The following is a 25,238-nucleotide window of genomic DNA, read 5'->3' as shown; positions in this document are numbered from 1 at the left end:
TTGTTTATCTTTTTGCCATTCTGATTGGGTGATTTCCATTATTTTTTCCAGATCACTATGAGTTCTGTAATACCTAGTCTGCTACTCATTCCTTATAGTGTGTTTTTCATTTCAGTTATTGTATAATTCAGTTCTGACTGGATCTTTTTTATATTTTCTAATTCCTCATCAATATTCTCACTGTGCTCATCTATTCTTTTCCCTAATTCAGTTATCATTCTTATTACTAATGCCTTGAATTCTTTATCTAGATAAAAAATTTATCTAGTAAATTGTTTGTGTTTCATTAGTTGTTTATTTCAGGGGTTTTCTCTTGCTCTTTCAATTGAGATAAATTCCTCTGTCTTCTCATTTTTCTTATGTTTCTCTGTCTCTGAAATTTGTGTAAGTTATACAACATGTGGGCTCTGTAGTTTGTGGCATGCCTCTCTCTCATTAAGGCATGCTAGCTCAGTAGTTGCAGCACATGGACTTAGTTGCCCCATGTCATGTGGGACCTTAGTTCCCCAACCAAGGCTCAAACCTGCATCCCCTGCATTGGAAGGCAGATTCTTTACCACTGGACTACCAGGGAAGTCCCTTCTCTTACGATTTTTTGTATCTCTGTGATACTGGTTGTTATTTCTTATTTTGATAACTCTTTCATTTCCTGTTTTGTTGATTTGGTCCCTCTCTCTTTTCTTCTTGATGAGACTGGCTAAAGGTTTATCAATTTTGTTTATCTTTTCAAAGAACCAGCTCTTGATTTCATCGATCTTTACTATTTTTTCTTTTTTTGGTTTTGGTCTGTATTTTATATATTTCTTCTCTGATCTTTATTGTTTCCTTCCTTCTGCACAGATCCTGACCTGATCACTTGTCTTCCCTTCCTGATTCTGCACGTATCTTTCTTTCAGCCTTGGTTGTCCAAGAGTCCTTCTGCAATCTCCACTTAGCTTTCAGGGAGAATTTTTCCACATGTAGATGTATTTTTGATGTGTTTGTGGGGGAAGGTGAGTTCTGCGTCCTCTTACTCCATCTTCTTGATTCAAGTCCCTTCCTCCCATTCTTGGCATAGATAATTTGTATTATCTCTTTTTAGAATAAGTGTTGCTAGGAGTTTATTCATTTTATTAATAATCTTTTTACGGAATGAAAATTTGATTTTATTATTTTATTGTTTCTAGGTTTTCTGTTTCATTGATTTCTGTTCTTATCAAAATATCCCTCTTACAACTTACTTTGGATTTACTTTGCTTTTCTTTTTATGTCTTCCCTAGGTGGGAAATTAGATAATTGATTTTAAACTTCTTTTCTAATATGAGTAAATAAAGTTGTACATTTCTCTCTAAGCACTGCTTTAGCTGCAGCCCATAAAATTCAAAGTTGTATTTTCTCAGTCGTTAAGTATTTTCTCATTTCCAGTGTGAGTTTTGCTTTGAACCAAAGGTTATTCATAAATGTATTGTTTAACCTCCAAATGTTTGGGGGATTTTTAAATAATTTTTTTTTTTTTTTGCTCCTGATTTCTAATTTAATTATTTCTGTGGCCAGAGAACGTATTCCATAAGATTTCAGTCTTTGGACATTTATTGAGAATTGTTTTATGGCCCAGGATATGGCCCATATTGGTAAATGTCATGTGTACATTTGAAAGCATATGTCCTACAGTGGTTGGTGTAGTGTTCTAATTAGTATTAGATCAAGGTGGTGGATAGTGTTTTTCAGATCTTTTATAATTTTACTGATTCCTTGTCTAATTGTTCTGTCATCTATTGAGAAGAAGCTGTTAAATCCCCAACTATAATTTTAGATTTGTCTCTTTCTTTAGTTATGTCAGCTTTGCTTCATGAATTTTGAAGCTCAGTTATTAGGAGCATAAATAATTAAGATTGTTCAGTTTTCTTGATGAATTGATCCTTTTATCATTATAAAATGTCCTTTTTAATCTCTAGTAATACTCCTTGCCTTGAAGCTTTCTTTGCCAGATATAATGAAAGAGCCACTCTAGTTTCCTTGTGTTAAATATTTTCCTGGCGTACTTCTTCTGTCTGTTTACTCTGATTATTTCTCTTTTTATATTTAAAGGACTTTTGCAAGTATCGTATAGTTGGGTTTTGCATTTTTTTAAAAAAAATCCATTTTGACAATCTGTGCCTTTTATTTGGAGTGCTTATTTAATCCACTTATATTTAATGCATGCTATAGCTGAGTTTAGGTGTGCTATTTTCTTTCTTTTTTTTAAACTTAAAAAAGTTAATTAATTTATTTTTGGCTGCATTGGGTCTTCACTTCTGCGTGTGGGCTTTCTCTAGTTGCGGCGAGTGGGGGCTACCCTTCGTTGCGGTGCACAGGCTTCTCACTGTGGTGGCTTCTCTTGTTGCAGAGCATGGGCTCTAGGTGTGTGGGCTTTAGTAGTTGTGGCTCACGGGCTCTAGAGTGCAGGCTCAGTAGTTGTGGCACACTGGCTTAGTTGCTCTGTGGCATGTGGGATCTTCCCAGATCAGGACTTGAACCCATGTCCTCTGTATTGGCAGGCGGATTCTTAACCACTGTGCCACCAGGGAAGTCCCTGCTGTTTGTTTTCTATTTGTCCCATCTGTGTTGTAGTCTTCTGTTTTTCCATTCTTTCCCTCATCTGGGTTAATTTTTCGTATTCCCAGTCAAGTAGGGATGCATGGAGAACTTGTCTTAACCCTTCCAGGGTCTCTCCCATTAAATTTCTGGTTGGTCTGCTGCTCATCCCAACTGAGACTACATCTTTGGGCTAACAAAGCTGTGGGTTTTCCCTGTTCACTTCTAAGTTCACTAAGTTTGGCATGTAAAGTCACAAGATTTCTCCCCCACTGCCTACCCTAAATCCATTCTTCCCAGTCTGGCAGCAAAGCTGCTGTGTTAGAAGACTACCATTCTTGTTGACTGAGGTAGGTGAGGGGTTGGGGGTGGGTGGGTACTAGACTTCTGTTGTTCTTACTTGAATCTTCAGCAAGTTTTCAATTTGTTGTCCATCTCTGGTAGATTACTGCTGGCCTAAAAATGGGTGTTTTGACAATTTTGTCCAGTTATATACTTTTCTAGTAAGGTGGATTACTGACCTCTTCTTTATGTCATAATTGGAAGCTGACTATAATTATGTTTCAATATAATGTCTTTAGCCTTTATTTATTATTTTTAAAAATAAATTTATTTGTTTATATTTTTATTTTTGGCTGCGTTGGGTCTTTGTTGCTGCACACAGGCTTTCTCTAGTTGCGGTGAACAGGGGCTACTCTTTGTTGTGGTGTGTGGGCTTCTCATTGTGGTGGCTTCTCTTGTTGAGGAGCACGGGCTCTAGGTGTGAGGGCTTCAGTAGTTGTGACACGTGGGCTCAGTAGTTGTGGCTCACAGGCTCTAGAGCACAGGCTCCGTAGTTGTGGCGCATGGGCTTAGTTGCTCCGTGGCATGTGGGATCTTCCTGGACCAGGGCTCAAACCCATGTCCCCTGCACTGGCAGGTGGCTTCTTAACCACTGTGCCAGCAGGGAAGTCCTTTAACCTTTATTTAAAATAAAAAACAGTGAGGAGAACATTTCTGCATCTTTTCTAAGTCCTCCATTGGAGGTTTCTTAAGTTGTTGAATGTTGTTTGTGCAGCGATAAATGGGATAAGTCCCTTTCAAGATACAGAAGGCCCTTACTCCCTTTATGACTTACTTGGTTCCTTGATAACATTCACCAGTTGAATCATAAAAAGTTAAATATTATTTACTATAAATTAACATTATAAATGAGAATTATGTTCTTAACTCATTTTATAATATAAAATACCAAGACATCATAAATGTTTTCCAAAACCACACAAATATTTGCTCCTACAAACGTTAGGTATGTAGAACTTCATTGAATAAATACTTATTGAGAGATTACCATGTGCCAGAGACTGTGCCAGGCACCAGAATATAAACAAATGAACTCAGGAGATGCAGCTCCTGCCCTCCCTTCAGACCTAAGAGGCCAACTGGTGAAAGAGGTGACTCCATAAGCATTTAGGATCAAGTGTGTTATGTGCCATGGCAGAGGAAGTTCAGGTGTTATGATTGTGCCCAGTATCAGTGTTTGCTCCCACATTTTTTCCTTTGGAATCCTTGAGGGTTTAGAAGTAAAATATCATTGAAACCTGTATTGAAGACATGTCTTCCATGGTAAATCTCTCTGAAAGGTAAATGCTTGGGGAGGGACAGTTTCCTTGGGAAAGTCTTCAATTCTAAAACTTGAACGCACATTAGATCACTTGGAAAAAATACCCTTGCCTTGCTCCTCTTCTAAAGATCTGTCTTGATTGGTCTAGACAGAGGCTGAAGAGCCACTTTTTTAAAGTACTCAGATGATTTTAACATGCAGCCATGGTTGAGAACCACCGTGGTCCCCGCTTCCAGTTTTCTTAACATTTGACACCTACAATAAAGATACCTCCTTCTTCAATGGTTGTTTAAGTTTTCTGGGAAATTCTTCTTCATGATACTTATGGCTTCCTTCTAACTTCTGTGATGTCTGGTAGCGAGGGACCCCTTATTATCAACACTTAGATTCTGCAGAACATGGGGCACTCATTCCTCTCACTTCTTCACTTATGACAGCATATCCATATTCTCTCTCTTACTCTTCTCCAGGTAAGATGGAGAAACTCATCTGATTGGTTAGAGATTGAAACCCACTGGGCTACTTTCCATGTATGCTTGCTGCATAAAAGTATTCCAAGTCTTCCTAGTAGATGCAACTCTCCTCCCAAGTGTGTACCATAATCTAGAATTGAGGAGGGGGGATGAGAGTCAGTAGTGGGAGCTCCCCCTGAACTAACATATACTCAGACTTTAACTTGTCTGGGAGCTCTGTGCTTCGGGAGTTTGGACTCTCCAACAATTTTGTGCCAGCAGTTTCTCATCCCAAAGCGAACCTTTAGTCACACTACAAACTTCTTCCTTGGATTTTACCTTGTGTGTTCTTAAGCATTTTGAAGAGAGGCAGTGCCTTTGTCAAGAAGCACAAGGATCCACTGTGACTAATTATGCATGCATGCAAAAAACTTTTCCCGCCTCAGAAATCAGTTTTTTGTGACTGTGCATTGCTACCGACTGTACTACTGTAGCAACCCCAACCCACTACATGGCCCCAGTTGTCATGATCACGTGGCTTTAAACACAAGTTTTGCTCATCACTCAGGATGTTTTCTTTTCAAGAGCAAAGACTTATTAAAGTTGGGGTGTTTCAACGCAAGTCATTATAAGCAGAGGGCTGCCAGTATCAGGAAAAAGTTTTCCTTTCTTGGTAAACTTCAATTAGCTAATGAGAATTTTGTAATACGTTATAGTGTTCTTTTTGCCTAAACACAAAGCTTAATTTTAGAAGACGATACAAGGATAAAGATTTTTTAGAAAATATTCTATTGTAAGTTTCATTATATGTTCTTTATTAGAAGCTGCTTTAAATCCTTTATTAAAGTAGGTATTGATTTTAACTTTAGTTCACTGCTTTATAGCAGGGGTGGGCAAACTATGGCCCATGGACCAAATCTGGCCTGCTACCAGTTTTTGTACCTGAAGTTTTTTTGGAACACAGCCACATTCATTCATTTATGTGTTATCCATTGCTGCTTTCACCCTAAAATGGCAGAGTTGAGTAGTTGCAACAGAGACCATCTTCCCTGCAAAGTCTAAAATGATTACTATCTGGCTCTTTACAGAAAAAGTCTCCTGTTCCCTGCTGTTCCCCTCCTCCCACCTTCTACCCCATCATCCCTAACCCATGTCTTCTCATTTTGTGTTCCCAATTTTCCATTTCACAAGTGAATAATATAACCTCTACCTAGTTAAGGTTAGCAATTTTAAAGGAACAAAATAAAATTCAATTGCCTCTTACTTGTGCAGTACTTTTCTGTCGATCAGTGATCCTCAAGGCAAACAAAACAAAAAAACAAAAACGTTGCCCCAATCCTAGTTTTCCTAGGATAAGGTAAAACCTTTCAAGTTTGTATGATCAGGTATTTTTTCAGCTCAGGAAATTTTTTTGTTATAACTTTGATTATTGTTTCTATTTTATTTGTTTTTGTTTCGTCTAAGAATTCCAACTGCTTGTAGGATTGGTCATCCAGGGCTAACCTCTGTCTGTTCTTATGATTCCCTGCTTCAGTTTTCTAAGAGGCCATTTGTTTTTGCCTCTTATTAAAAACACCAAGCAGTTTCTAAAGGTTGTTTCCTATAGTAATGTTGTTACCACGTCCAAGCTCACTCTGCCCGCCACACGACAGGCCAGTAAATCAGGAGACGAGCTGTTGAGGCAAGGAATAGTTACTTTATTCGGAAAGCAAAGCTGGCAGATGGAGAAGATGGCAGACTAAAGTCTCAAAATAACCATCTTATGGGGGTCTGGATGCCAGTTTCTTTTATAGAACAGAGAGGGGGAGGAGGTGAGGAAGTAAAGTAAAAAGGCCATTAGTTTTGCCTGGCTTGGCCAGCATCGGGGAGGGGATGTATTAATTTCTTCTTTTCTGCAGTCATTCACAGGTGGGCAGGGTCAGATTGTCTCCCAGTGAGCTGAACAAAGGCACTTTAGTTTAACATTCAGGCAGAGGGACCATTATGTATGATTATAACAAAAGTTACAAAAAGCAGAGGTTAAAGTCAAAGAAACAGATCCAGCATGGAGTCAGAATTGGCTCTTTCCTGTTACAGTTCCCCACTGTCAGTGTCCATTCCACAGTATTGTGGGAAAAGGGGTGACGACCATCCTAACTGCTTCATCAGATGGATCTTTCTGGGAGTGTCCACCGGCGGTGCCAGTGTTCCAAATGTTGAGATTTGTCTTCTTTTGTTCCTCTTTGGAAAGTGTCTGCTTTACACCTAGAGACTTAAAAAATATTCACAACCTAAAAGTTGAGAGTTATGTTTTATTCAGCGGGAAGTTTTTTAGGAGTTCAAACCCGGGAGGCAACATCTCAAGTTAAGGAATTTGCGCTTTTCTGTGTATGGGAAGATGCAAGAGTCTGGGCTCACTGAAATCATTCCTTTGATAGGCGCCACAGCTATCTGGGGACTGTATCCTGCTTTTTCACATCCTGAGTTTCCTTAGGGCTCACCATAGGGAGTGGCTGCAGTCTGATGGCTGCTACATGGCAGGTATTCTTTTCCTTCCTGAGTTCCCTCAGGGTTCACCAGCTCACATTGGAGGGCTGCAATCCCCGATGACTGATGTGGCAGGAAATATTCCATTTCTCAAATTCTCCCCTCTTGGTCAGGAATTTGACCAACGTTTTGGAGACATTTCATGATCAAATTTGTCCCACGGCGCTAGGAGGCTCATCCTAGATCAGGCAGAAATTCTTGATATGCCACTCCAGGTGCTAATTTTTGGATTAGGCCCTACTGATAATTAGATTCTCTGGATCCTCTCTCTAATTATGATCCAGGAGACATTTTCCCTTGTTGCTTCTTCCCATACCTTGAATCACACTATTACAATTATTTTATGTTATAAATGTGATCTATTTCCTCAAGATGTTAACCATCATCTATTTTGTTGGAGGCCTAGTTACACACTAGGTATTGTAATAGACAACAATCTTATAAAATAGACAGGATAAAAGTAATGCAGCTAGTAACACGGACAAAGTTATAGGGCAGCAGGGAGACACAAAGCACAAACAGTTTGGAAACAAAGAACAAATTAAAGCAATGATTAGCATAACTAGTTGTAATCCAGCTGCAGTAAAATATCAAGTCCACAGGAGAGCCAGCTGGAGAGGCCAAACTCTGGCAGGATCAAGTAGAGAGAAAAAGATCAATGTTTCATCTTTGTTCACAAAGACATACTTTATCAACTTGTCTTAGGTCATAGCATAAGAGAAAAGGTTTTTCTGGAAAACAAAGATTAAAGCTAGTATATTTCCCAAAGTCATAAACCATATTCATCAGTTCATTCAGTCCCATGTAATTAATTCCTGTTTATCTGGATGAAGTAATCAGGTTTCCCATTAGTTTTGTCATTTGTTACCCAGTCCAGTGGTATTATCTAAAGGCTATCAGAAACTTATATTTGTTAAAAAGTTTCTTTTTTATTAATCTCCTTGAAGATACGGCAGTTTTGCAAAGTATTACCTTAGCTGCCTATGAATGATGAAGGTCTTAAAAAGGCAAGGTTAAAGATCTGATTACAATTCTTCTTGACAAAGAAGTTTATCCAAGTTGTTGTGACATACAATATTTTAAGATAACAATTAAAATTATAACATTATACCAGGACATATCAAATTTCAGAAACTTTATATAATCTCTAGAATGTCTATATTAGTAACATTTACCATACAGTATAACCTAAGAAGATGTATTACTCATTTGAAAATACTTCCCGTGTAATTTAACATACCAAATGAACCTATCTTGCTTTGGGATGCTTCAGGAGCCCTTTGAAGAATCCCAAAGTTAGCTAGAGTCCAAAAGGACTTCATTAGAATTTGATTTAGGAAGTTTTGTCAAAAAACTAGAGAGTCTAGAACACTCAGATAGGATCACAGGTCACTGTGAAACAGTTGTTATTCATTAACCAAAGTAACAATAAAAGATTCTAAAGGTAAATACAGAACTGATCACTTAAAAGGTAAAGAAACTTAAGAATCTGTTATCAAAGGCAGTTCGACATTTTAAGAAAACTTGTCCTGTTAACAGAAAAGCCAGATTCAAGATTTGCACCAGCTTTTAAAAATTCATTTACTCAGTTAAGTTTAATCTCAGCCTGACCATGCATAAAACTCCTTTTACTCAAAACATATTTTGCTCTTTCCTCCTGTATAATGAAATGTTTTATTATTTTCAGTAGCTTTAATTACATATTTAAATTAGAATCCCAACTCTCAAAAAGCTTAATTTCTGGTGAAAACCAAGAGGCAAGTAATAGTTACCAAAATCTGGAGAAGCTATTTTAGATAATTTTCAGAATGTAATTATTCCTATAGAGTTTACCTAGAAGCTCTTATTTACATTTACTTTAAAATTTCATCATGTCAAGTTATTTTTCATGCTGACAAGTTTGCAACAGATATAACAAGGTTTTATTTAACTTCTATTAAACCTAGGTGCAGTAAAAGTATTATACTTGGGGCTTCTCTGGTGGCACAGTGGTTGAGAGTCCGCCTGCCGATGCAGGGGACACGGGTTCGTGCCCCGGTCCGGGAAGATCCCACATGCCGTGGAGCAGCTGGGCCCGTGAGCCATGGCCGCTGAGCCTGCGCGTCCCGAGCCTGTGCTCTGCAACGGGAGAGGCCACAACAGTGAGAGGCCCGCGTACCGCAAAAAATAAAAAATAAAAAAATAAAAAGTATTATACTTAATGTTGATGACTCTAAAGACATGTCTATATTAATTAGATCAACAAACTTAAACATTAATACCAGGTATTAATTTTTTTTTAAAGAAGATGTTGGGGGTAGGAGTTTATTAATTAATTAATTTATTTATTTTTGCTGTGTTGGGTCTTCATTTCTGTGCGAGGGCTTTCTCTAGTTGCGGCGAGCGGGGGCCACTCTTCATCGCCGTGCGCGGGCCTCTCACTATCGCGGCCTCTCTTGTTGCGGAGCACAGGCTCCAGACGTGCAGGCTCAGTAGTTGTGGCTCACGGGCCTAGTTGCTCCATGGCATTTGGTATCCTCCCAGACCAGGGCTCGAACCCGTGTTCCCTGCATTAGCACTCAACCACTGCGCCACCAGGGAAGCCCCCGAGGTATTAATTTAATACTAAATATTTCCCAGTTCAAGAGAACCTGAAACTCATTTAGCTTAATTTCTCTTGTATTTAGAATTGTTTAGTTTGTAAGCGCTTACTTTTCTTTAAGCCAATTAAATAGAGCTCATTTACAGATTAACCTCAGCAATGTTATCCAAAGACAAAGACATAAACACAAACAAACAGAGAGACCTCATAGTTCTCCTTTCAGAATTTCAGCCCTGAGTCAGGTACAGCAATGTAAAACCCATCAGTTTACAAAAGAGGTTGGATTAAAATTGGGTTTCTGGCAGATGGAACAAATCAAGCTCACTTGTCTAAATGGCTCAACCCTTTTTACTTATAGTTAGGGAGAACAAGTCAAGTTCTAAATTACTTTACCCTCTTTTCAAAATTTGCATTTCAAAAAGATGGCAGAGATGAGAGTTCTTGAGAAAACCAGATAGGACATTTGAATCTCAAAGATACAGGCAAGTTTCTCCTAGGATGACTTTGTTTCCTTCTCTGGGGTTTCCATGAGTGCCATTTGTAGGCTTAAAGAGTGCTCTGGTGGGGCCCTGATGTCAAGCTGTTCTGGTGAAAAAGTTACTTGAGCATTTAATTTACAAAGAAGACTTGTCCCAAAAAAGGGGGGTTGGATACTCTGGCATATATAAGAAGCTATGTTTCTGGGTGAGGTTCCCTAGTTGGCATTCTAAGAGTTTGTAAGAATGAATGGTTTTGTACTTCTTCAGAAATTCCTGTGACCGGGATAGACTGTGATGTTTTCTGTGCCACCTTGGTGTTTACCACATAATATGTGGCACCGTATCTATTAGAAAGTCAATCAACTTGTTTCTTACTGTCAGAGTTACCCAGGGCTCCTGTGGGGAAATTAGAATCAGATGCCTCAAGTCTAAAGGAGTCTCCTGGCCTCTTACAGGATATCAGTGCAAGGGAAATTGCCCTGCTGTGGAAGTGGCTCCCAGTCCAAATTGGGTGCCCTGTCGGGTCTTAGATGGTAATACTGAAGTACGTCCCTATGCTCCAGGGGTTAATATAGAAACTTCTATTCGATCCCCATGGGTAGGAGAAACAGGAGGTGGTGAAAGGAGTGAATATGTTGGTGGCATGGGGGGCAGTTGAAACAACTGCCAGTGCAGCCTGCTCGGCCAATGGGGGAGCTGGATAGGCCGGAGGGGCTTTAGATTTTGAAGTAACATGTCCCCACTCTCATTTTCTCCCTCTTCTTGTAGAACAGGTTTCCCCTTGGGTTTCCTTTCAGACCACTGCACCATAAGGTGGCAGCCCTCTGACTCCTTTTCCTCCTGATGCAATAGCATAAATGCTCCTACATATGGAATCTCATCTCTTTTCTTTGCCCTTTTGCAAAACACTTCTAATTGTGAGATCGTGTAATAATTGAGTGAGTCATTCAGGGGCCATTGCTCTTCTGAACTTAAATACATTGGGTCCACACCCTATTACAATAGTATATCATGTCTCTCTTAGTCATAGGTTCACATCTATGTTTTGCCCATTTATTTAATATACACCCCCAAAGGGCTCTTCTCCAGGATAGTTGGAGTTACTTCCCATTTTCATAAGTTTGATGACACCAAAACACAAAAGATGCAAACAAATTCCAACACAAAAAGCACAAATTCCAACACTGACGCACACAAAACCAAAACCAATGAACCCGTTCCCAAATCAGGTAGAGTCCAACAATTCCCTTCTCCAACAGGGTACCCCAACCAAACAAATTAGCTTGTCTTATAAAGGAAAAGCCCAAATTGAGGGGGGAATATGGTCCCGGTGTGCACACCTGAGCAACTTACCCTCCAGAATTGAGTCTGTCGACTCATAGAAGTTTTTCAGTTCCTTGCACCAACTGCCAAGTGCTGGGGTAGCTGGTGCCACTTCAGGGAGTTCTGAAGGGAAGATCCACAGGACAAATGGTCCTGGCAGCTGCTAGGGCCTTGCTCCAATATTCCCTGATGGGGGCTGGCTGGCCACAAGCAGCAAGGCTCCTGGCTGGCTAAGCCAAATTTGTTACCAAGTCCAAGCTCACTCTGCTCACTGCGCGACAGGCCAGTAAATCAGGAGATGAGGTGTTGAGACAAGGAATAGTGACTTTATTCTGAAAGCCAGCAGGCCAAGAAGATAACAGACTAAAGACTCAACATAACCATCTTATCCACGTCTGGATGCCAGTTTCTTTTATAGAACAGAGAGGGGGAGGAGGTGAGGAAGTAAAGTAAAAAGGCCATTTATCTTGCAAAATATCTCCTTGCTTGGCCGCATTGAGGAGGGGATGTGTTAATTTCTTCTTTTCTGCAGCCATTCACAGGTGGACAGGGTCAGAATGTCTCTCTGTGAGCTGAACAAAGGCACTGTAGTTTAACAGGCAGAGGAGCAGGGTTCCCTGTGGCAGGCCATTAAGCTTACAGTTATAGACAGTGACTCTAGTAACAAAAGCAATGAAAAGCAAAGGTTAAAGTAAAAGAAACAGATCCAACATGGAGTCAGAACTAGCTCTTCCCTATTACAGTAAGATATTTTCTAAGATATGCTTTTATTGTTTTCCGATAACATACATTTTCTTTTCTAAGTTCTTTACATGGGTCCCATGTTGATTTGTTGTGGATGCTTTTGTTTATTTATTGTTTTTCCTATTTACTGATCTTTAAATGAGGAGAGATCCATTCAGCCCTGACACTTGTCAACATGTAGGATGGGCAAATTCTTCTCCAGCAGCACCCTCTCCATGGGTATTGCATGAATATACTTCTCAGAGCTGAAGCTCAGTGGTGACCTGATGTGCCATTGTATGGATATACCAAGGTTTACTTTTCTATTCCTATGTAGATAGACATTTGGGGCCAGCATGAATAGTACTGCTACAGCATTCTTGTCATGCCTGTTGGTGTACATACTCATGCATTTCTTCTGGAGAATGAAATGTTGTGAGAATGAAATGCTGGGTCATGGGGATTGCATATTTTCAGTCTTAACAGATAATGCCAATGCACTATGAATAGCTAACCAAAACCACTTAAATATCCAGTAACATTTTTTATTTGATTCAACGAGCTGGCATATCTTCATAGTTAACAAAATGTTGAAATGAGACATGAGAAAATTTTCTCTTGAAGTAGAGCCTCTGGGAAACACCAGAGAGAATAAGGCTCCTTCATTTGATTATTATTACTGAAAATCATTTTAAATTATTGGGAGTTTAAAGAAAATAAATCTGTTTTCTCATGCATCACATATTGACAAGCCCATAAGAGCTGCACATCTTAGGAGAAGCACAGAGGACTGGAATGCTCTATGATGATTTGTATAGCTTCTTTTTAAAAAGATCATAGTCTGTAAAAAACAACACAAATATTTATGATTATGTCATCTTTTTAGAAACAATCATTATCAGATCAATACATCCAAAAGATTACTGTGATACAATTACACAGAGTCCTGGTTTTGAAGTCACACAGCCCCAGACATATCCCAGCTCTGCCGCTTACAGGCCCCATGATCCAAACGTTTCCTAACTCACCTCAGTTAGTCTCAGTTTCCAAATTCTACAACTTGAAAAAAGACTTTACATTAACTGGTATAACTTAAAAATTAATATGTATATATAGTAAAAAAAAAATTCAAACTACAAAAGGACAGAAACATGTGGAAAGTAAGCTTCTTTCCCCCCAGTCTGACCTACAGTCCTCAGTTTCAATGCCAACAACAACTACTTACCAAGTTCACATTGATCTTTCTAGGATTATTCTGTGTATATTGCAAGCATAATGCATGTATGTACATGTTCATATATCTACATAGGTATTTCTAACTTTTAACTACAGAATATGACACACAAAGGAAAGTACAAAAAAAATCATTGTACAGCTTAATGAATTAATGTGTACTACTCATCTGTGTAAATACCACCCAGAACAAAAAATCCCATAAGCTCTCACTTTGTTCCAATCACAACCCTCTTCTTACCCTCTAAAAGAAATCACTATTGTGATTTTTATTTGATTTTTACAGTAATCACTTCCTTGCTTTTCTTTATATCATTACCTAAGTGTACATTCCTCAACACACAGTTTAGTGCTGATTTTGAATTTTATATAAATAGACTCATACTGTAGATTTTTTTTTTTGGATTTGGCTTCTTTCAGGTCTTATTATATTTGTGAGATTCATACATGTGTTTGTCTTTAGTTCTTTTTCACTCTTTTTATCTGCTGTAGAGTAGGAATTAACAAACTTTTTCTGCAAAGGGCCTGACAGTAAATATTTTAGACTTTGTGGGCCAAAAGACAAAATCAAGCATATTATATAGGTACTAAAATAACAAGAAAGAAAACAAAATTTCACAAATTTTTATTGATGAAATTCAGAAGATAGTAATAATAATTGCCTACAGTTTTTTGTAATACAGGTCTCCTGAAAAAAAGAATGAAACTCTTATTTAGGGGATAACATTTTGCTTAATTGGGGTTCAGGTAGTTTAAAGTGATTGCAAATGTTCATCTGTTAATGGTGATGTGTAATGAGACTTCCCCCCATTGCAGTTTCGAAAATGTCTTTAAGACAAATATTATACGATATCACTTATATGTGGAATCTAAAAAATAGTACAGAACAGAAACAGACTCACAGACAGAAAACAAACTTACGGCTACCAAAGGGGAAAGGGGCAGGGAGGGAAAAATTAGGAATATATGATTAATAGATACACACTACCATATATAAAATAGATAAACAATAAGGATTTGCTGTATAGCACGGGGAATTATATTCAATATCTTGTAATAATGTATAATGGAAAAGAATTTTAAAACTGAATCACTTTGCTGTACACCTGAAACCAACAAAATATGTAAATCAACTATACTTCAATTAAAAAAAATGTCTTTCACAGATAGGTGCTGGCAATACTGATCTGAATCCATAAGCATGTGCTTTTAATTGTGCATATTTATTGCTTGGAAGGCATTTATAGAATTCCATTAGATTCTTCTCGATATTTGCCTTTTAGCACATCATTATAATGCAGATTAATCACTTCCATGAAGGTTAGATGGACATGCCTCCACTGCACAGTTAAATAACTTTGAAATATAGAAATTTCCTTTGCACTTGTTTCAAGGTCCAAAAAATGCTCCTGGAAGTATAGTTTAAGCTCAGAAAATACATTCACTGCAAACATGCATGGGAATGGACACCTTGTTTTTTTAGCTTTGGCAGCACAGGAAGTATATAAAGCAGCTTACTATTACTAGTGATTCAGACAATGTTAGTTGCCATTGAAATGACTTTATCATAATATAAATTCTACATACAGGTTCTGTTTTGCCTTGTAATTTTAGATTGGATTCATTATAAAAATATTACCAAGTCTGCAGCAAGAGCTAATTTCCAGAGTCATTCAGTGTTCCATGATGGTGGTTAAGGGTAGTTTTCTTAGAAAAATCTCAATCTTGTTCTAAGCTCAAAAAATCACACAAAAATGTTACCACTGCTAAGCCATCAAACATCACAGTGGTAGGGAAAGTCAGGATATTCTGCTATTTCTGACAAAAAAAAAAATTCATGGAACAATGAATTAACAATGGATAAATCCATGAGGCTGAGTGAGGATCACATTGACACAGCTGGCTAAAGAACACATGATCGATTCAAACATCTTTCTACTAGTAAAGGGGTTGTCTACCAGAAACCTAAAGCTGACATTCTAGGGAAATTTGGCCTTACGTCTGGGGCTCCTCCAGATTCCAGTCCATCATGCTTGCTCACACAGTTTAAAAGTCTTGCTGGTTTCTGTTTCCCTTAGTAAAGTCTTATAACCAGATTTGGCCATTGCCTCAAGGGAAGAAAATGGCCAGTGATCTTAGATCACTTAGGAAGGACTCTTTCCTCTCTACCATTTTAGTTCATCAAGTTCCCCTTTATTGCCAGAGCTCTTCACTGTCTCTGAAAGGTTACATTTACAATATATCCATAATTTTCTCTATTTCTTGAAGCTACCTACTGTATCTACTTAGAATCAGAAGACATGTCTATTTTGTTTTATTAATTCCTGTTACTTTTGTTTCCTTCCTTTTACTTTTTTTGCATCTAATTTGCCATTCTTTTTCTAAATTCTGGAAAAGGATACTTAGTCTTACTTACACCTTTTCTCTTCTAATAAATGCCTTTAAGCCTTTCCATCTAAGCACCACATCAGTCCCATTTTACATGTTGGATATATATGTAGCATTTTGGTCATTTTTCAGTTCAAAATATTTTCAAGTTTCTATTCTGGTATTTTCTTTGATGAACAGATTATTTACACCTGAATTTCCTAATTTCCAAACAAATTAGAATTATCTTGTCATTGATTTCTAGTTTCATTACATTTTTATCAGAGAACACACTTTGCCATGATTTCAACTTTGAAATAGTTGACACTTGCTTTATGACACAGTATATAGTCAGTTTTTGCAAATGTTCTCTGTGTGCTTGAAAATAATTTGCATCCTGGAGTTGCTGGGTATAATATTCTATAAATGTCTATTAGGTGAAGTTCCTTAACTATATGTCTCAAATCTTCTATTTTTTAGTTTTTTTCCTCTGCTTGCCATATCAGTTCCTGATAGAGATTAAAATTCCCAGCATTATTATGGATTTTTCTATTTCTCCTTGCAGCTCTCTTAACCTTTGCTTCATATAGGTTGAGGCTATGTTATTAGATATATTCAAATTGTGACTCATTATACCTTCCCAATGAATTAAACCTTTATCTTTATGAAGTGTCCCTCTTTTGCTCTAGTAAGTGCTTTCTGGCTTAAAGTCCTCTTTGTTTGTCATTAATACAGTTAACATCAGCTTTCCTGTGGATGGTGTTTTCATGGTATCTTTTACTTTCCTTTAACTTGTAACCATTCTGCATATTTAGATCTTACATATAAAAGGCATACAATTGAGTTATTTTTTAAATTCAGTCTGACAAATTCTCACTTGACTTTGAGCAGTTAGTCTATCTACATTTAATGTAATTAAATGATGAATCAATGATAAACACCTACCATTTTATTCAGTGCTTTCTATTGGTTCTGTTTCCTTTTTCTCTCCTGTCCTCCTTTTGTATTGAGTGTTTTTTATTTATTTCATTTTCTTTTATTAGTTTAGATGTCATACATCCTTTCACTATCCTTTAGGATTTACCCTAAAGGATACAAAATGTTTCCTGAGTTATCAACTGTAATGTTAGGTGATACTTTTATCCTCTTCCTAGACAATGCAAGTGCCTTGGAACAATTTAACCCATCTATGCCCTTTCTGACTTACATACTATTGTTGTTGTATAACTGTACTGCTGCTATTGTTGCTGTTTCTTCTAATTGTGTTATATGCCATCAATAAATATTTATCCACATGTTGATCCTTCATTTATCTCCAACTGGGATAATTTTCCTTCTGCTTGAAGAACACCCTTTAGTGATTTATTGTAGGGCAAATCTCCTAGTGAAAAATTTTCTGTTTCATTTATCTGAAAATGTCTTTTATTGTCATTCTCAAGGATATTTTTGAAAGGTATAGAATCCTGTTTTATTATACTATGTAAGCATATTGAATATATCATTCCAGTATTTTCTGGCTTTGTTTCTGGTAAGAAGTCAACTCTCAGCTTAATTATTGCTCTTACAAAGGTAATTCATCTTTTCTCTCTCAACAGTTTTAAGATTTTTCTTTTCTTTTGTTTTCAGTAGTCATATTAAAATGCATCTAGGTATAGATTTCTTTTTATTTTGTCTACTTGGGGTTAAGAAGCCTTCTTAAACATTGACCCTTTCATTGGTTTTAGAAAATTCATATTTCATATGATTTCCCAACACATTTCTTCTCTTAGAAGTCAGATTTCTTGAATCAATTGTCCATGCCTACTATCCTTTTGTCGCTTCCTAAGGATTAAGTTATACTACATCTATCCTTTTCTTCTGTAGTTTCCAATTCTTTGTCTCTGTGATTCTTTCTAGATAAATTATTCTGATCTTTTAATTTATGAATTTTCTCTTCAGCTGTATATATCCTGTTCTTAAATCTATTCATTGAGTTTCTCATGTTGACTTCTGTATTTTTAAATTCTAGAATTTCTATTTTCTTCAAATCTGCTATATCATTTTTATCATTTCTAGTTCTCTTAAAAATTTCCATATTGACTTTCATTTCTTTGAACATAGTAAGTGTCTTAGCTCAGGATGCCATAACAAAATACCTTAGACTGGGTAGCTTAAGTAACAGAAACATATTTTCTTTTTCTTTTTAAATGAGAACTCAGGATTTACTCTTTTTTATTTTTAAAGAGAAACTTTAAAAAATATATATTTATTACTTATTTACTTATTTTTGGCTGCATTGGGTCTTTGTTGCTGCGTGTGGGCTTTCTCTAGTTGTGGCGAGCGGGGGCTACTCTTCGTTGTGGTGCGCGGGCTTCTCATCGCGGTGGCTTCTCTTGTTGTGGAGCATGGGATCTAGGTGCGTGGGCTTCAGGAGTTGTGGCACGTGGGCTTAGTTGCTCCACTGTATGTGGGATCTTCCTGGACCAGGGCTTGAACCCGTGTCCCCTGCATTGGCAGGCAGATTCTTAACCACTGCGCCACCAGGGAAGCCCAGGATTTACTCTCTTAACCACTTTCATATATAACATATAGCAGTGTTCATTATATTTATCATGTTTATTACATCCCCAGTACTAATTTATCTTGTAACTGTAAGTTTATACCTTTTGATTGCCTTCATCCAGTCTCTACTTCTCCCCCCACACCTCTGGTAACCACAAATCGATCTCTTTTTCTGAGTTTGAAGTATAATTGACTTAACAAAACTATGTTAGTTCTTGTTACACAACATGATGATTCGATTTTTCTATACATTTCAAAATGATCCCCACGATAAGTCTAGTTATGATCTGTCACCATGCAAAAATATTACATAATTTTTGACTATATTCCCCAAATTGTACACTTCCTACCCAAGACTCATTTATTTTGCAACTGGCTATTTCTCTCTTTCATCCACCCCCTCCCCTCTGGAAACCACCTCTTCATTCTCTGTAGCTATGACTCTATATGGTTATGATTTTATTTTTTCTTTTGTTTTTAGATTTCACATATAAGTGAAATCATACAGTATTTGTCTCTCTCGGTCTGATTTATTTCACTTAGAATGATATCCTGTAGATCCATCCATGTTATCACAAATGGCAAGGTTTCATTCTTTTTTATGGCTGAGTAATATTCCACTGTGTATACATGTACCACATCTTCTTTACCCATTCATCTACTGATGGGAACTTAGGTTGCTTCCATATCTTGGCAACTGTATATAATGCTGCTATGAACATAGGGGTGCACATATCTTTTTTAAATAGTGTTTTCATTTTCTTTGGATAAATACCCAGGAGTGGAATTGCTGGATCACATGGTAGTTCTATTTTTAATTTTTTGAGGAATTTCCGTACTGTTTTCCATAGTAGCTGCACCAATTGACTTTCCCACCAACAGTGCACAAGGGTTCCCTTTTCTCCACAGCCTTGCCAACACTTGTTTTTTGTGGTCTTTTTGATAATAGTCATTCTGACAGGTGTGAGGTGATATCTCATTGTGGTTTTTTTTGGGTTTTTTTTGCGGTACGCGGGCCTCTCACTGTTGTGGCCTCTCCCATTGCGGAGCACAGCCTCCAGATGCACAGGCTCAGTGGCCGTGGCTCACAGGCCCAGCCACTCCGCGGCATGTGGGATCTTCCAGGACCGGGGCACGAACCCATATTCCCTGCATTGGCAGGTGGACTCTCAACCACTGCGCCACCAGGGAAGCCCTCATTGTGGTTTTGATTTGCATTTCTCTGATGATTATTGATGTTGAGGATCTTTTCATGTGCCTGTTGGCCATCTGTATGTCTTCTTTGGAAAAAGTCTACTTGGATTCTCTGCTTATTTTTTAAAATTGTTATTATTTATTTGGCTGCATTAGGTCTTAGTTGTGGCATGCGGGATCTTCATTGCAGCATGTGGGATCTTTTGTTGCAGTGCGCGGGCTTCTCTTTGGTTGTGGCATGCAGGCTCCAGAGCGCATGAGCTCAGGTGTTGCGGTGCACAGTCTCAGTAGTTGTGGCGCACGTGCTCTAAAGCATGCGGGCTCAGTAGTTGCGGCACGTGGGCTTAGTTGCCCTGTGGCATGTGGGATTTTAGTTCCCTGATAAGGGATCAAACCCGTGTCCCCTGCATTAGAAGGCGGAGTCTGAACCACTGGACCACCAGGGAAGTCCCCCTCTGCCTATTTTTTAATTGAGTTTTTTTGATGTTGAGTTATAGGGGTTCTTTGTATATTTTGGATATTAACCCCTTACTGTATATATCGTTTGCAAATGTTTTCTCCCATTCAGTTTGTGGCCTTTTCATTTTGTTGATAGTTTCCTTAACTCTGCAAAAGTTTTTTAGTTTGATATAGTCCTATTTGTTTATTTCTGTTTTGTTTCCCTTGCCTAAGGAGACATAGCAAGAAAAAATATACTACTATGGCCAATGTCCAAGAGCATCCTACCTGTGTTTTATTCTAGAAGTTTTATGGTTTCAGGTCTTATATTTAAGTCTTTAATTTACTTTGAATTTACTTTTGTGTATGGTGTGAGAAAGTAGTCCAGTCTGATTCTTTTCCATGTAGCTGTCTAGTTTCCCCAACACCATTTATTATAAAGGCTGCATATCCCCATTGTATATTCTTCCCTCCTTTGTCATAGATAACTGCCCATATAAGTGTGGGTTTATTACTGGGCTCTGTTCTGTTCCATTGATCAAGTTATCTATTTTTGTGCCAGTATCATACTATTTTGATTACTGTAGCTTTGTAGTATAGTTTGATATCAGGGCGTATCGTACCTCCAGCGTTGTTCTTCTTTCTCAAGATTGTTTTGGCTATTAGAAATTTATTTTCTCACAGTTCTGGAGGCTAGAAGTCCAAGATCAAGGTGCCATCATGGTTAGCTTCTGGGGAGGACTCTCTTCCAGGCTTGTAGATGGCTGCCTTCTTGCTATGTCCTCACATGGCAGGAAAAGAGAGAGAGAGCAAGCTCTCTGGTGTCTCTTCTTATAAGAGCACTATTCCCATCATGAGGGACCCACCCTCATGATATCATCTAATCCTAATTGTATCCCACAGTCCTCATTTCCAAATGCCATCATATTGGAGGTTAGGGCTTCAACATACGAATTTGGGGGGGGACACAGTTCAGAGCATTGCATTCCATCCTAGCCTCCCAAAATTCATGTCCTTCTCACATGCAGAATACATTCATTCCATGCCAACAGCCCCAAAGTCTTAAGTCATTCAAGCATCAACTCTAATGTCTGAAGTCCAAATTCTCATCTAAATCAGATGTGGGTGAGACTCAAGGTACGATTCGTCCTGAGGCAATATTCCTCTCCAGCGGTGAACCAGACACATTATGTACTTCTAAAATACAATGGTGGGACAGGCATAGGACAGATATTCCCATTCCAGAAGGGAGAAATCAGAAGGAAGAAAAGAGTAATGGGTCCCAAGCAAGTCCAAAGCCTAGCTAGACAAATTCTATTGGATCTTAAAGCTCAAGATTAATCCTCTTTGGCTCAGTGTCCTGCCTTCCAGGTCCACTGGGATGGCAGCATTACTCCAATGGCTCTGGGGATGGCCCCACCCCTCCAGCTTTGTTGTCCCCCATCCCCACAGCCTCAGTGGGGATCCTGTCGCTGCACCTCTGCCAGGGTAGGGTGCCATAGGTGGTCCCATCCTTAAGGTTCTGGGCAGAGGCCATCTGACCTGTTGAAACTGAGGAAGTGGTTGATAAGCCTTCAGGATTATTTTTCCCTCTTCTTAAAGAACTGTGCACATTTGAAGCATAATGGCTCTATCATGTCATCCTGTCAAATCCAAGAAGTATGATGCCTTCCTTCATCTTGTGTCCATTCCTTCATTTCAAACTGGCAGAGTTCCTACTCTTATAATTCCATAGACTCTTTATCAAATAGCTGTTCAGCCACACCCTTAGTGTTCTTTTTCAGAATGAATTTTCTCATCTTTTGAAATATGGATAGGCTGAGAATTTTCCAAATGTACAAGTTCTTGTTTGTTTTGCTTAACAATTCCTTCTTCAGTTCATCTCTCTCCTTTCAAACCTATAAAAGCAGTCATGAGGAACCAGGCTGCTCCTTCAACACTTTGCTTAGAAGTCTTCTCAGCTAAATATCCAATTTCATTGCTCAGAAGTTCTACATTCCACAGAACACTAGAACAAAGTTCAGCCAAGTTCTTTGCCACTTTATAATATGGATTGCCATTCCTCCAGTTTCCAATAACACATTCCACATTTCCATCTGAGACCTTGTCAGAATTGCCCTTAACACCCATATTCCCAGCATGCATCTCAAAACTCTTCCCACCTCTACACATTATCTAGTTCCAAAGTTGCTTCCACACATTCAGGTATTTGTTACAGCAGTGCTTCACTCTTGGTACCAAAATCTTAGATTGGGCTGCCATAACAAAATACCATAGACCTGATGGCTTAAACAACAAAAATGTATTTTCTCACAATTCTGGAGGCTAGAAGTACATAGCAGTAAGCATAGTTACTCTAAAACCTGTGTCTAAATAATTCCAATAGCTTAGATCCCTTTAGGTCTGTTTCTATTATCTGTACTTTCTGCTGCTTGTTCAAATTGTCATGTCTCTTCATATACCGGATATCCTTGTTGTGTTCTGGAACTTGTTCATGAAAAATTGTGAAAATAAATTGAGGTCTAGGATGATGCCCACTTTCTCCAAAGGGAATTTAAGTGTTGTCCCTGACAATTTTCTTGAGGCAACAGGAATCAAGGATCTTTTTAAATTTGTTTTATGGGACTGAGGGTTTCTTGGATCATTCAGATGACTAGAAGCTAAACTGTAGCCTATTTGAGGGGTGATTTACTTCCAGTGAACACTTTCTACTAGGGCATAACCTTATGGAGTCCCAGCCCAAATGGAGGAGGTTTACTAGGGACTCAACCTTGACTCCACAATTTTTGTCCCTCTAGTTTTGCAAAGCTTGTGAAAGTATTGCTCAGCTTTTCAGCCACATTTACTAGAATTTGCATATTCCCTAAGGAAAAAAATGGCTCCAAATGCCAGACTCAGCTCAATGGATTTTTCTACTCGTAGATTTTCCTCCAGAAATACCTCACTATTTTATTACCTCTGTTGTCTTTAAGCTGATTTAAAAATTTTGTTTTTAATCAGTAGTCCATGCCTACTGACCCTCTCACTAAATATTATTAAATAACCTCACATCTGTCCTTCCCTCTGAGAGAAGGAAGAGGAAGTGATATATACTAGGGGGGCAACTAAGCATCATGTTCCAACCATTTAATAAATATTGAAAAGATACTGTATTAATTTACTGGTTAACCTTCCTTGCTGAGTGTCTGTAGCTAGCCTGGAAACTAGGTTTTTTTTGAAACTATATTTTATAACCACAACATGCTTTACATAGTGAAAGTAAAATACATTTCATTAAAACCTAAGTATAGGGCTTCCCTGGTGGCGTGGTGGTTAAGAATCTGCCTGCCAATGCAGGGGACACGGGTTCAAGCCCTGGTCCAGGAAGATCCCACATGCCATGGAGCAACCAAGCCTGTGTGCCACAACTACTGAGCCTGCGCTCTGGAGCCCATGAGCCACAACTACTGAGCCCACGTGCCACAACTACTGAAGCCCTATAGTGAGAAGCCTGTGCACTGTAATGAAGAGTAGCCCCCATTTGCCACAACTAGAGAAAGCCCACACACAGCAACAAAGACCCAATGCAGCCAAAAATAAATAAATTAAATAAATTTTTAAAAACAAAAAACCTAAGTATAAAAGAAAGAATCATTTTAAAACTCTTATGGCTTGATTTCAGAGATCACCGTAGATGTCATAGAACAGGTGTTATATACTCAGAAGTAAATGCAGATGTATTCAAACTATGTAAGTTATTAATCTTATTTAATTTGCATGTAAGAAAAATGACTACCCCAACATTAAAGATGATTTATTTTTAATTTATATTGGAGTATAGTTGATTAACAATGTTGTGTTAGTTTCAGGTGTACAGCAAAGTGATTGAGTTATACATATACATGTATCTATTCGTTTTCAAATTATTTTCCCATTAACATTATTACAGAGTACTGAGCAGAGTTCCCTGTACTATACAGTAGATCCTTGTTGGCTGTCTATTTTAAATATAGGAGTGTGTTACATGTCAATCCCAAACTCCCCCACACCGTTCCCCATTGGTAACCATAAGTTCATTCTCTAACTCTGTGAGTCTCTGTTTTGTAAATAAGTTCATTTGTATCATCTTTTTAAAATTCCACATATAAGCGATGTCATATGATATTTGTCTATCTCTGACTGACTGACTTCACTTAGTATGATAATCTCCAGGTCCATCCATGTTGCTGTAAATGGCATTATTCCGTTTTTTATGGCTGAGTAGTATTCCCTTGTATATATGAACCATATTTTCTTTATGCATTCATCTGTCAATGGACATTTAGCTTGCTTCCATGTCTTGGCTATTGTAAACAGTGCTGCAATGAACATTGGGATGCATGTATCCTTTTGGAGCATGGTTTTCTGCAGATATATGCCCAGAAGTGGGATTGCTGGATCATATGGTAATTCTATTTTTAGTTTTTTAAGGAACCTCCATACTGTTTTCTATGTGGCTGCACCAGTTTACATTCCCACCAACAGTGTAGGAGGGTCCCCTTTTCTCCACACCCTCTCCAGCATTTATTTTTTGCAGATTTTTTGATGATGGCCTTTGTGATTGGTTTGAGGTGATATATCATTGTAGTTTTGATTTGCATTTCTCTAATTATTAGCATTGTTGAACATCTTTTCATGTGCCTCTTGGCCATCTGTATGTTTTCTTTGGAGAAATGTCTCCTAAGGTCTTCTGCCCATTTTTTGATTGGGTTGTTTGTTTTTTTGATATTGAGCTGCATGAGCTGTTTGTAAATTTTGGCAACTAATCCCTTGTTGGTCGTATCATTTGCAAATATTTTCCCCCAGTCTGTGGGTTGTATTTTCATTTTGTTTATGGTTTCTTTTGCTGTGCAAAAGCCTTTGAGTTTAATTAGGTCCCATTTGTTTACTTTTGTTTTTATTTCCATTACTCTGGAGATGGGTTGAAAAAGGTATTGCTGCGATTTATGTCAGAGTGTTATATGTTTTCCTCTAAGAGTTTTATAGTATCTGGTCTTACATTTAGGTCTTTAATCCATTTTGAGTTTATTTTTGTGTATGGTGTTAGGGAGTGTTCTAATTTCATTCTTTTACATGCAGTCCAGTTTTCCCAGCACCACTTATTGAAGAGGCTGTCTTTTCTCCATTGTAAACTCTTGCCTCCTTTATTGTTAATTGACCATAGGTACATTTATTTCTGGGCTTTCTATCCTGTTCCATTGATTTAT

General features: G+C 38.1%; 1 protein-coding gene across 1 annotated transcript in view; it reads right to left on the bottom strand.

Annotated features, from left to right (window-relative positions):
• Positions 1-12,871: 12,871 nt before the first annotated feature.
• Positions 12,872-25,238, bottom strand: part of CFAP91 (cilia and flagella associated protein 91) — a 148,180-nt gene continuing 135,813 nt past the window's right edge. Inside the window, exon 18 of the mRNA XM_082839854.1 lies at positions 12,872-13,081. The gene's annotated coding sequence lies outside the window, so the exon portion shown is untranslated. The remainder of the gene's footprint in view (positions 13,082-25,238) is intronic.

Source organism: Leucopleurus acutus (genome assembly GCF_964270905.1).
Source record: "Leucopleurus acutus genome assembly, chromosome: 5".
NCBI classification, from domain to species: domain Eukaryota; kingdom Metazoa; phylum Chordata; class Mammalia; order Artiodactyla; family Delphinidae; genus Leucopleurus; species Leucopleurus acutus.
This window is presented reverse-complemented; position numbering and strand designations above follow the sequence as displayed.